The sequence below is a fragment of the Sorex araneus genome, chromosome 6 (genome assembly GCF_027595985.1).
Source record: "Sorex araneus isolate mSorAra2 chromosome 6, mSorAra2.pri, whole genome shotgun sequence".
NCBI classification, from domain to species: Eukaryota; Metazoa; Chordata; class Mammalia; order Eulipotyphla; family Soricidae; genus Sorex; species Sorex araneus.
Genome location: NC_073307.1, coordinates 164,268,480 through 164,281,611, shown reverse-complemented (window position 1 = coordinate 164,281,611; position 13,132 = coordinate 164,268,480). Strand labels below are relative to the sequence as shown.

Sequence of the window (13,132 nt, the reverse complement as noted above, 5' to 3'; positions counted from 1 at the left end):
GTCTTGTACGAGGCCAACCTCGATTCCATCCTTGGCATCCTCTATGACCTGGCATCCCGTCTGATCCCCTGAACTCACCAGCAGGAGTAATTCCTGAGTGCATGAGCCAGGAGTAACCCCTGGGCATCGCCGGGTGCGACCCAAAAAAACAAAAAAAACAAAAAAAAATGAATACTGAAGCTTTTCTCTATGAACTTAATTGATTTGCTTTTGTGGGCTCCGTACCCGGCAGGGCGGGGGTGGCGGCCTCCAGTACTGGACACGGGAACCAGGGCCTCACACAGCCAGTGTGTGTTCTGCCCCTCGCCTCATAGCCCTGGCCTCATTCTGTGTATATGAAAGGTTTTGTAAAATTTCTTTTTGTTTTTGTTTTTGTTTTTGGTCACATCTGGCAATGCTCAGGGGTTACTCCTGGCTCTGCACTCAGGAATTACTCCTGGCAGTGCTCAGGGGACTATATGGGATGCCAGGGATCAAACCCAGGTCAGACGCCCTACCCCTGTACTATTGCTCCAGCACCAAGGTTGTTTTTTTTGTTTGTTTGTTTGTTTTTGGGTCACACCTGGCGATGCACAGGGGTTACTCCTGGCTCTTCACTCAGGAATTACCCCTGGCGGTGCTCAGGGGACCATATGGGATGCTGGGATTAGAACCCGGGTCGGCCGTGTGCAAGGCAAACGCCCTACCCGCTGTGCTATCGCTCCAGCCCCTCCAGCCCTAAGGTTTTATAAAATTTCTGAAGCATAAGGTTCCGGGTTCCTTATTCCAAAGTGACAGTGGTCAGAACATGTGCCCAATCTGGATTCAGTCTCCTTAGCATCGCTGGATGCAACCCTGAGACCACAAATCATTGCCAGGTGTGGCCTCGGAGGTCCCGATCACCACTGCTTCCTCGGACCCTCACACTGAACAGACTGCCTGCTTGGCCAAGTATGACAGGGTGCCCCAGGGCCCTTCTACAGGCTGCTTAGCAGGCACCCACCAAAAACCAAAATTCTAAGGAGTAAAACTTAGAGTAACACAAGTAACATAAGATAAATTTATGAGAACTTCTTGTTTTAAATTACATTTTCTGGGCTGGAGCGATAGCACAGCAGGTAGGGCGTTTGCCTTGCCGCGGCTGACCCAGGTTCTATTCCCAGCATCCCATATGGTCCCCCGAGCACCGCCAGGAGTAATTCCTGAGTGCATGAGCCAGGAGTAACCCCTGTGCATCGCTGGGTGTGACCCAAAAAAAAAAAAAGTAAATTACATTTTCTGCAAGACCCCTTACTAATTTCTCCCAGAGGTTCCAAAAGATCAGTAACCCTCTGACATATTTTTTTCTATGTTCAGACAGTCAAACCTGACAGCTAACCAACAATTCCATTTCATCCCTGGATGTTCTTTCTTGGAATCTTCTCTCCTCTGGGTCTGGTAGAAGGTGGCTGCATTCCAGGCTCACTTCGTGGCTGTTTTTCTGGTTTCTTCAAACCTCGCTCTTCCGTGTTGGGTCTCCTTTCCCTTCGCTTTCTTGTTTTACAGCTTTTGATCAACTGTGGCATGTAGAGAAAGCATCCTTGGAAGGTAAACTTTGTGACACCTTGTCTATATAAAAAACAAGATTGCTTTCATGTTCTTTCTATAGTTGAGCTGGGTATGGGACTGTAGTTTGGAAATACTTTTCCCAGAGCACTTTCCCCTTTCCTTTCCCATCATTGTGCTGCTGTCTGGAGGTTGCACAACTGTAATGCACACTTGGTTGTGGGTGCCGTGGCTGTGGGTTGCACACTTGGTTGTAGGTGCCGTGGCTTACACTTGAGGCACCAGGAATCACACCAGTTGTGCCAGGATAGCTCTTAGAGACGTATGAGTAGTGTTGGGGGTCAGACTCTTGGCTCTAAGTATGAAAGGCTCTACCGCTAAGCCACATCCCTGGGCCCTTCTGCAAGAATTTAAAAGACTTTATCCTGTTATCTTCTGATTCCCAAGGACTGCTGTTTTTTGTTTTGTTTTTGTTTCTGTTTTTTGCCTTGTGGCGCCACACCTGGCTGAGCTCAGGGCTAATTTCTGGTTCTGGGCTCAGGGATCACTCCTGGTGGGCTCAGGAGCTGTATAGAGTGCCAGGGATTGAATCTGGGTCGGCTGCATACAAGGCAAACACCCTATCTGTTTCATTATTCTTTGCCGACCCCCCCTCAAGGATTGCTGCTTTTTTTTGCTTTTTACTTTTTGGGTCACACCCGGCCATGCTCAGGGGTTACTCCTGCCTCTTCATTCAGGGATTACTCCTGGTGGTGCTCGGGGGACCATATGGGATGCTGAAGATTGAACCCAGGCAAATGCCCTACCCACTGTACTATCACTCTGGCCCAGGATTGCTGCTTTATAAGTCCAGTTTTATAGTACTTATATAAAAGTGTTATCTATATATAACACTATAGTGTTACATATAACACTATATATACACATATATATGTATATATATACATATATATATGTCACTGTCACTATCATCCTGTTGTTCATCAATTTACTCAAATGGGCACCAGTAACATTTCTATTACACTTAGCCCTGAGATTTTAGCTGCCTCTCCTTACTCGTCTTTCCCAACGATTGGAGGCTCTTTCATGGTCAAGGGGATGAGACCTATCGTTACTGTTTTTGGCATATCGAATACATCAGGGTAGCGTGCCAGGTTCTCCCGTGCGGGCAGGATACTCTCTGTAGCTTGCCGGGCTCTCGAAGAGGTATGTATATATCTTTTACTGTATTTGGGATATGAATATGCCATGGGGAGCTTGCAAGGCTCTCCCGTGCGGGCAATGGACTCTTAGTAGCTTGTCGAGTTCTCCAAGAAGGAGAACAAGGCTATTAGATGTTGCTTCTGGGAGCTTGGTCTTTTAGTCTCTGGATGTTGGTCGTTGGTGGGGTTACACGGTGCCGGGGGCAGTTTGTGAGTGTGGCTGTCACGCTACTGGAAAATGTGGCGTCTGGGTGGAGAAGGCCCAGTCCCAATCCAAGCAGCCTTGGAGATCTCAGCCCTGGGTCCCGCACGCCTGGGTTCCTCTGCCGGTCCCTTCATTCGTGAGGCTCGTCCAAACGTGTGGAGAGTGGCTTTGAGCATGGCTGTGGCTGGGTTCTGGAGGTCTTCAACTGTCAAGGCTCTGCTTGGGGCGGGGAAGGAATATATATATATATATATATATATATATATATATATATATATATATGTTTTATTTTATTTATTTATTTTTTCTTTTTTTGCTTTTTGGGTCACACCCGGCTATGCTCGATGCTCAGGGGTTACTCCTGGCTCTGCACTCAGGAATCACCCCTGGCGGTGCTCAGGGGACCATATGGGATGCTGGGATTCGAACCCGGGTGGGTAGCGTGCAAGGCAAACGCCCTATCCCCTGTGCTATCACTCCAGCCCCACATTTGTTTTATTTTGTTTGGGGACCGAACTACCGGTCTCTGGGCTTGCCCCTGGCTCTGTGCTCAGGCCTCACTCCTGGGGGGCTCAGTAAACCATCAGTAGTACTGGGGATCAAACCCAGGTGGGCCACATGCAAGAGCCCTGCCTACCCACTGCACTATCTCTCTGGCCCCTGTTTTATTCTTTAAAAATAACTAATTTGGGGGGCCTGAGGGCCTTCCCTGGCACTTATCAACCAACTAGGCTGGCAATTTAATGCAAGGACCCTAGGGGGTGATGCTTCTTGGGGCCTGTGGTGCTGGGATTATCTTGCCACCCTGGCAGTGCTCAGGGGCCACACATGGAGGTGCTAGGGGGCCCCCAGGGCTGTTCCCAGTGATGCTTGGGGGCCTATGTGCTGCCAGGGATCAAACTGGAGTTGTCCCATGCGAGGCCCACACCTTAATGGTCTCTCTAGCCCCCAGTCTTACTCTCGTGTGTGTCCCCCCAACCCCCTGTTTTTTCTCCCTCCTCCACAGCATGTGGAAGCCTGAATCGGCCTCTGGACGGTTTCATTCATTTATCTCCACATCCTTCTTTCTAAATATCAAAGTTTAATTCTCTTGTTCCTGGTTCCTGGATTGTTTCTTTCTTCTTTTTTTTTTTTTTTTGCTTGCTTTTCAGGTCACACCTGGCGATGCACAGGGGTTACTCTGGCTCTGCACTCAGGAATTACTCCTGGCGGTGCTCAGGGGACCATATGGGATGCTGGGAATCGAACCTGGGTCCGTGGAGTGCAAGGCAAACGCCTACCCGCTGTGCTATCGCTCCAGCCCCTGAATTGTTTCTTTCGAGCTATGAATGTATCTCTAGCACTGTCTCACTTCTGTTTCCTTTCATCTCCCTGTTCTCTTAAGCTCCAGGAGTTTTCCTGTTTTCTTCTGTGTTTCACATTGTTTCCTCTGAATTCCCTGTTATCCCAACCCCCCTTTCCTCTCTCTGGTGTGTGTGTTTCTCAAATGTTTTTTTTTTTTGTTTGATTGTTTTGGGGCCACACTCAGTGGTGCTCAGGGCTTACTCCTTGCTCTGTGTTCAGGGGTCACTCCTGGAGGGACTTAGGGGACCATGTGAGATGCTGAGGCTCAAACCCAGGTTGGCCATGTGCGAGACAAGTGCCTCCACACTGAATACAGCGTTAAACATATATATATATATATATATATATATATATATATATATATATATATATATATATATTTGCTTTTTGGGTCACACCTGGCGATGCACAGGGGTTAGTCCTGGCTCTGCACTCAGGAATTACCCCTGGCCGTGCTCAGGGGACCATATGGGATGCTGGGATTTGAACCCGGGTCGGCCGCGTGCAAGGCAAACGCCCTACCCGCTGTGCTATCGCTCCAGCCCCCAGCGTTAAACATATTTTCCATTCTCTACCGTTTAAGTCTTCCCATAGTCCTCTGAGATAGGAACTGACATCTTAGTGCAACCACCCCATCGACTAGAAAGTATCAGTTAGGCCCTGGGCCCGACAACTTTGCTGGTAGAAAGTATCCCCAACTCCTAGCCTGGGGCCGGAGCCAAAAGATGGAGGTGACCAGTGACAACCCTTTCCATGCGTGCCGGGATCTGGGATCTCTTGCTGAATGTGCCTTCCAGTGGCCGGCTGTTTTAGAACATGAAAGTCACACACATTTCTTTTTGTTCCAGGTCTGCGCCCCTGAGATCCTCCACTTCCGGCCTGCTGGTGACTCCAAACACGCTCATCACCCCTGGGGACCCAGGCTGCTTCCAGTCAGTGGGTCTCTCCCAAAGACTGCACCCCTGCACGGTATAGAAATTCTCAGCCGAACAAGAGGGCCGCTTCTTAGCCGCATTTGACTTTCTCCTGGGCCACAGGAAGACGAAGGAGCAGATGGAGATACTGAGAAACGGCAGCCACTTTGTAAGTGCAGGCATTTTGATCACGGGGCTGCCAGGACTGTCTCTACAGACAGACTTGTATGCTTGTTGGTTGGTTGGATTTTGGTTTAGGGCCGAACCCAGCAGAGTTTAGGGGTCACACCCAGTGTTACTTGGGGCGTCACGTAGAACCTGGGCCTGTACATGCAAAGCCATGTGCCCTGGCCCTTGGAACCATCTCCCCAGCCCGTGGATACTTTATTTTTCAACTTCTTTTAAAACTTAAAATTGGCCAGAATGCTGGGCCAGAGTGACAGCACAGTGGGTAAGGCGCTTGCCTTGCATGCAGCTCACCTGGGTTCGATCCCCCGAATCCCATAGCGTTCCCCAAGCACTGCCAGGAGTAATTCCTGAGTGCAGAGCCAGGAGCAACCCCTGAGCATCGCTGGGTGTGACCCAAAAAGCAAAAAAAAAAAAAAAAAAAAAAAGGAGAAGAAGGAGAATAGTACTTTGGGGTGGCTGGGGTGCCGCACCCTGGAACTTTGCCTTGTTTCTGCAGGAGACAGAGCACTTCAGATCTTTGCTCTCCTCAGGTTCAGGCCAAGGAGTGACATTGCCTGGATAAGGGAGGGTGTGGCGGGCCGAGCCCGAACGGGCGCCAGCGGGTGCGATGATCAGAGGCTGTCAATGATTATTCCTGGAAGTTCCTAAGGGAGGCTGGAGCTGCCTTAGTGCCCGCCAGCCTTGCCGGGTTTGCTGATCCTTCGAGAGTGGCCAGGGAGAGACACAAGCTGCCCTGTCCCATCAGTGCTCTCTCTGTTGGGAGCTTTGCCCATAGCATCTCATTTAATTCCCGGGAGGAGAGGGGCTGTATTATTTATCCACCTGGAGTGAAAGAGGAAGTCGGAGGTTCTCCATGTAGGGTTAACACTTCTTGTTATTTGTTGTGTTTTTGTGTCACACCCAATTTAGGAGTTACTCCTGGCTCTGCTCTCAGGAATTACTCCTGGCAGTGCTTTGGGGACCCTATGGGATGCCGGGGACCGAACCTGAGTCGACTACGTGCAAGGCAAACTCTTCCCACTGCACTTTTGCTCCAGCCCCAAGGGGTAAACATCTGGACGTAAGGACCCACCACCCGTCCCCGAGGCAGTGGCCTGTGCCGCTGTGCGGGTGTCAGTGCTGGTGACAACGTGAGCGGGGGCACTGAGGAGGCAGTTAGTGAGGGGAGGTTTGAGGCTGGAACCTGCTCAAACCCCGTCGCTCCCGCCAGGCTTCCCGGCTGCTCCGCTGGGAGGCAGATCAGGTGATCAGGGGCGGGGGAATGTGGGCATCAGCCCCCCGGGGTGACCCCGGCTGTGCCCAAACCCAAACCGACGCCAAGGGGGCTGGGAGACAGCTCCGAGGCCCCAAGCGTGACTTTGCCGGCAGGAGGCCCAGGTTCCATCTGGCATCACCAGCAGGAGTGGCCTCTGGTCGCTGCTGTAGTGACCCCAAACAGAGCCAATGACCAGCCGCGCCGAAAGGTGGCGTCTGTGCGCGGTACCGAGCCTTGAGTCACTGGAAACAGTTCCAGAACTTGCTGACAACATTAACACATGGGGCTTCCACTTAAAAACTTGGATTTCTGGCTTCTCTTAGAAACTGAGGCCAGGGCCTGGAGCCGGGCAAGGCAGCACTGCGGCTATGCGCCCGCTTCACCCCCGAGCCCGAGCCCGGCCCCCGCCCCGCTGCCCTAAGCGGCTCAGTTCGTCTCAGCGTCGGCTCAGCAAGCCAGTCTGGTGCCGGACTCTCTCTCTCTCTCTCTCTCTCCCTCTCTCTCTTTCCCTCCCCTCCTTTCCCCTTCCCTCCTTCCCTTCACTCTCTCTCTCCCCATTCCCTTCTTTCTTCCTTCCTTCCTTCCTTCCTTCCTTCCTTCCTTCCTTCCTTCCTTCCTTCCTTCCTTCCTTCCTTCCTTCCTTCCTTTCTTCCTTCCATCCTCCCTCCTTTCCTCCCTCCCTTCCTGCCTGCCTGCCTTCTTTCCATCCTCCCTTCCTTCTTCCCTTCCTTCCTTCCTTCCTTCCTTCCTTCCTTCCTTCCTTCCTTCCTTCCTTCCTTCCTTCCTTCCTTCCTCCCTCCCTCCCTCCCTTCCTTCCTCCCTCCCTTCCTTCCTCCCACCCTTCCTCCCTCCCTTCCTTCCTCCCTCCCATCCTCCTCCCTCCCTCCCTTCCTTTTTCCCTCCCTCCCTTCCTCCCTCCCTTCCTCCCTCCTTTCCTTGCTCCCTCCCTCCCTCCCTCCCTCCCTTCCTTCCTTCCTTCCTTCGCCACACCTGGGGGTGCTCAGTTGTTTCTGCCCTACGCCATGCTTGAGGGTGGGTTCTCTCCTGGCGCGGCTGTGGGGTCGTGTTTGCAGGGGTGAACCCCAGTCACTTCTGCATGTAAAGCTTGTACTTGGTGCCGGAGGAACGGCTCCAGCCCGAAGCTTGTGCTTTTAACTTGGCAGGCCCGGGTCTCTGTGTTATGGGCAAGAAGCTAAGCCCACTTTTATAGTTCCGGGAATATCTGCTGAAAGGCACATGTTGGGCTCCGTTGGTTTTCCCTGCGTGCTGTGGGAACAAGGAAGCAAAAACTTCTTCAGGCCTGAGTGCAGGGAGGAGGGAGCCCAGGTCAAAGGTGAAGGGCCACGGTTCCGGAAACGGCACGCATTATAATGAATTTATACCAAGGAACTCCACGCCATGGAAAATAGCAAAAGCCATGGCAGATACATGAATCGTGTTATGGTCTGCCCCCTATTTTATCTGTTTTGTGATTCATAATTTACCTGAATTTTGACCTGTGTGACTAGGCCGTATTATGAGAAACTTTTGGGGAAAATACATCTGTATGAGTGTGCTGTAAGTTTCGTTGTTTGGAATCTTTGGCACAAAAATTGGAATATACTTTTTTTTGGGGGGGAGTTTGAGCCACACGCAGCAGTGCTCAGGAACTCTTTGCAGCAGTGCTCAGAGGCCCGTGTGTGATGCGGGGATGGAGCCGGAGATAGCCTCGGTGGCACCTCCAGGCAAGCGGCTAATCTGTGACCCTCGCTAGCCCGCGGGACAGTTTCAAGAATGTTTTGTGATTGATTAAAACTGGAAAACCTGCTTCTGTACGTGCAGTTACAATGGGTCGTATGGTCTAGGCTGGTTTTGCCGGTTGGGGTCCTGGGTTTGATCTCTGGCCACTCTGTGTGTCCCCAAGAGCGAGCCCGGTGTGACTCCCCGCAAATGAGAAACAAGTGAGGCTGAGCCGGTCTGCCTCCTGATGTCCGGTTACATTTAAGAATAATAATAAGGGCTGGAGCGATAGCACAGCGGGGAGGGCGTTTGCCTTGCAGGCGGCCGACCTGGGTTCGAGTCCCAGCATCCCATAGGGTCCCTGAGCACCGCCAGGAGTAATTCCTGAGTGCTGAGCCAGGAGTAACCCCTGAGCACTGCCGGGTATGACCCAAAAGGCAAAATAATAATAATAATAATAATAATAATAATAACCCCCCTGGATGTGGTCACTAAGCCAAACGGTAGAAAATGTGTGTGTGAATATGTGCATGTGCGCGTGCATGTGTGTGTGCACGCACACATGTGTGCAAGCATGTGTGTACGTGCATGTGTGCATGTGTATATGTGTATGTGCATACGTGTGTGTGCATGTGTGTGCGTGTGTGAGTATATGTGTGTGCATGTGTGTGTGTGTGTGGGTATGTGTGTATGTGTGTGTACATGTGTGAGCCTGTGTGTGTGTGCGCCTCTGTGTGCACGTGTGTGTGTGTAAGACTTTGTGATTTGTCAGACTCCCTGGAGAAGCTGGCTGTCTTCCGGATGTGTGGAAGACAGAGCTCATCACGACGCTCCTGTGTGCCCGCGCCCCTTTTGTCTGCTCCAGACCCCAGCCCGGAGGAGGTGCCGCTGCTCAGACTCTTTCCCAGAGGCCATGCGTGTGTTCCGGGGTGGCTGGTGCCTGTCAGGGGGTTATGGTCCTTCCAAGTGGCCTCCTTCCCTCAGACCACACCGAGCCGACGCCCGCGTGGTCAGCCCGACCGGCTTTGTCTCGGGAGTGAGAATTAATGGACACATTTCACTTGGCAGATGAGTTTTGTGCCAGGAGTCATTTCTGCTCCGATTCCACGGGGCTTGCAGGGCTGCACGGCTGCTCCTGGACCCTTGGCCCTTGCCCCACGCCCCCCTTCCTCCTCCTTCCCTCCGCGCTGCCCCCTGGACTCCTCCACCCATGCGCCTGCCCCCAGGCTGGCACCGGCTGTGAGTGTTCGGTGCCGTCTGGATCACTGGCTCCCGCCTTGGAGTGGACAAGCGTGTGAAAGCAGGGGTGGGGCCTGAGAGCCAGGAAGGTGCCAGGCGCCTATCCGGGGAGGAGGAGCCGGGGGCACCGACTGGTGACAAGGGGGTCCTTTGCTGTGATTCATGAACAACAGATTTGATCTTGGTCACATGACAATTTTATTTTTGTGATGTGACCCCCAAAAGGCGAGATTCAGCCAAGCTCATGGGACAGTTCTGCCGCTTAGTCATTTGTTCATTTTTTTTGGTTTTGGGCCACACCTGTTTTGTGATTCATAATTTACCTGAATTTTGACCTGTGTGATGACTCTTGGCTCAGTGCTCAGGGATCATTCCTGCCAGGCTCAGAAGACCACATATGGTGCTGGGGATCGAACTCTTGACACCCATGTACAGAGCAAGCATTACCCACTGTACCCTCTGGCCCCCAACAACAAGCTTGAGTTTTTTTTTCCCTTTCTAGTTTTGGGCCACGCTCAGCAGTGCTCGGGGCTTCCTCCTGGCTCTGAGCTCAGGGATCACTCCTGGCTGTGCTGGGAGCACCGTATGTGGTACCAGGGATTGAACTGGGTTGCATACATGTAAGGGCAACCCTAGCTCTGACTGGCTCTCCAGACCGCCTCTAACAGCTGTTTATGAAACACCCATTCTATGCCAGTCACTATCCTACATGGCAGGATGACCAAAAGTGACCAGCACTCTTGTCCTTTTGAAGCTTAGGCTTTGGTAGAAGGAGGGGCTGGAACAATAGCACAGCGGGTAGGGCATTTGCCTTGCACGTGGCCGACCTGGGTTCGATTCCCAGCATCCCATATGGTCCTCTGAGAAAAAAAAAAGAAAGAAGGAGACAGAAAAATTGGGTCAATGAGCAACACGAGGTAAGAATCTGAAAAAGGAAAAGCAGGTGAGGTGAGGGTGAGGGGTGACGGGCAGGTCGAGGACGAAGCGGCGTGCCCTCCTGTGAAGGAGCCATGGTTTACAGGAAGTCACTGGGGTGTCCCAGGAGGGCGGGAGAGAAACAGGATGTCAGTCTTCCCCGCCCCTCTTTATTTTTATTTTGCCTTTTCTTTGGGTCACACCCGGCGATGCTCAGGGGTTCCTTCCGGCTCTGCACTCAGGAATTACTCCTGGCGGTGCTCGGGGGAACCTATGGGATGCTGGGGATCAAACCCAGGTCGGACACATGCAAACGCTCTCCCTGCTGTGCTATCGCTCTGGCCCTCCCCTTGTCTTTATTTAAACGCCGTAGTTTACGAAGTTGTTCATGATGATTCGGTCCAGGCAGGCATATTCCACCCCCAATCCCACCACCTCCAGCCCCCTCCCTCCGCCACTGTCTTCGTTTATCCCAACCACCCCCCAAGCCTGTCCCTACGGCACGCCCACATCATTTATCTTATATTGCTTGTTACCACTAAATGGCTATCAGGATGATCAAAAAAATATATATATATTTCCATAGAAGAAAAATTGTGAAAATTCTTGTATGTCCTCATGGGGACACGAAGTCCTTGTGTGAGGCTGTCGTGGTTGCAAGGTACGCCTTCCGCGTTGATGCTTCTGTGCGTCGAGATTGGCTGGATCTGCGCCACAGCCCACCCCGTCTGGTGTGTTCCTACTGGGATGTCAGGGTTGGAGATGTCCAGGAAATCCAGAATATTCGAAACTGGGCAGTCTGGCCAGAGGCACGGTGGCAGCTCTGGGATGTGCGAGCGGCTGCCGGGGCTTTATCTGGACAGGAGCTGCCCCCTCGCCCCCCCCCCCCCAAGATCGCCCTGGAGATCTCAGTTGAGAATAGGTGTCTGAGAAATTTTCGAAGCTAGTTGATCTTTTTCCTCTTCTGAGATTTATTCCTGAGTCTCTGGAAAAGGGCCGGTTGGTGAGCCACCCAGGCAGGGGGGGACGTGGAGGACGCCAGCCTTTGATCCTGTTTCTTCATCTGTAAGGCCAGGGGCCTGGGAGGAACAATGAAATACTTTATGTGCAAGTATTTATGGAAACCATCAAGCATTGTGTCAAAGTTGTTCTCCTCTTATTGACTTTGTTAAACATTTGTGGGGTATCTAACTCCTCACTGGCCATAATCACTCTGTCTCAGCTCTGCCCTTTCATTTGTTTTATTGTTGAGGGGAAATTCTTGTAAGATCTAATTCACTGCTTACTGGGCACAGCCAGTGGCATTGCATGCCGTCTTGTGAAATCCCATCTCACCGGCTTGCAACGCCTCGTGCCCCCGCCCAGCCACTTCCCTGAGGTTATCACTCAAGAAACACCCCCCGCCCCACCACCGTATTTGACTTTGCCCTTTCTGTTCCTGCCTGGCCTTTGCCAGTTCCCGTGATTCATCTGCATGTTTACTCAGCAGACAGTGAGCATGTGTGCAGTCGGCACTGTGCCAGGCGGGCCACGGGCTGGGGGGGGGCACGGGACCCCTCCAGCAGGGAGGAGACTCCATCAAGTGGATTTTTTTTTTTTTTTTTGCTTTTTGGGTCACACCCGGCGATGCTCAGGGGTTACTCCTGGCTCTGCATTTGGTGGTGCTCAGAGGACCATATGGGATGCTGGGAGTCGAACCCGGGTTGGCTGTGTGCAAGGCAAACGCCCTACCCACTGTGCTATCACTCCAGCCCCTCAAGTGGATATTTAGACCCTGGGTCGAGGACTAGAAAGTCAGTTTACATTTTGGCAAATGCTTGCAAGGAGTACAAGGATTTGAAAGTGTGTTTTAAACATTTGTGTTGGGGCCAGAGTGATAGTACAGCAGGTAGGATGTTTGCCTTGTATGTGGCCTACCGGGGTTTTATCCCCGGCATCCCATAGGGTCCCCCAGCACCGCCAGGAATAATTCCTGAGTGCAGAGCCAGGAACAAGCCCTGAGCACTGCCAGGTGTGACCCAAAAAGCCAAAAAAAAAAAAAAGTGAAAAAAAGAAAAACATAAACTCTCCCTTCCTCCCCACCCCCCACCATTGGTGACATTATTCAAGCACGTGGAAATGAGCTGCCACTTGGGCACGTCCAAGGCTGAAGAGCAAAGTGAGGGCCAGGCCCCGCATTCACGAGCCAGTGACTAGAAAGGTAGGGCACGGGGGGCGGGGGGGGGGCGGGGGGCGCCGGAACAGCAGGGATTTCCTTTGCTTTGAAGTGCAAGGGCAGACCTGGTGTTAGCATCCAACCCTCTTCAAGAGATGTACAGAGGGGCTGGAGCAATAGCACAGCGGGGAGGGCGTTTGCCTTGCACACGGCCGAGCCGGGTTCGATTCCCAGCATCCCATACGGTCCCCTGAGTACCGCCAGGAGTGATTCCTGAGTGCAGAGCCAGGAGTAACCCCTGTGCAGAGCCAGGTGTGACCCAAAAAGAAAGAAAAAAAAGAGAGAGAGATGTACAGAACCAGACGCGGCCAGCAGGGGGCAGGCGCACACCGGCCTGGAAGACCTGCTCCCTTTGGGCAGCCTCCCGGGAGAGGGCGCTGCTCGGCCGTCCCAGCGGCCCGGCAGGTCCAG

General features: G+C 52.4%; 1 protein-coding gene across 6 annotated transcripts in view; it reads left to right on the top strand.

The window, feature by feature from the left end:
* LOC129406111 (serine/arginine repetitive matrix protein 3) overlaps positions 1-13,132 on the top strand; it is a 37,369-nt gene that overhangs the window by 2,920 nt on the left and 21,317 nt on the right. For all 6 annotated transcript variants that reach the window (XM_055144057.1, XM_055144052.1, XM_055144054.1 and 3 more), the window contains exon 2: positions 5,124-5,358. The gene's annotated coding sequence lies outside the window, so the exon portion shown is untranslated. The remainder of the gene's footprint in view (positions 1-5,123; positions 5,359-13,132) is intronic.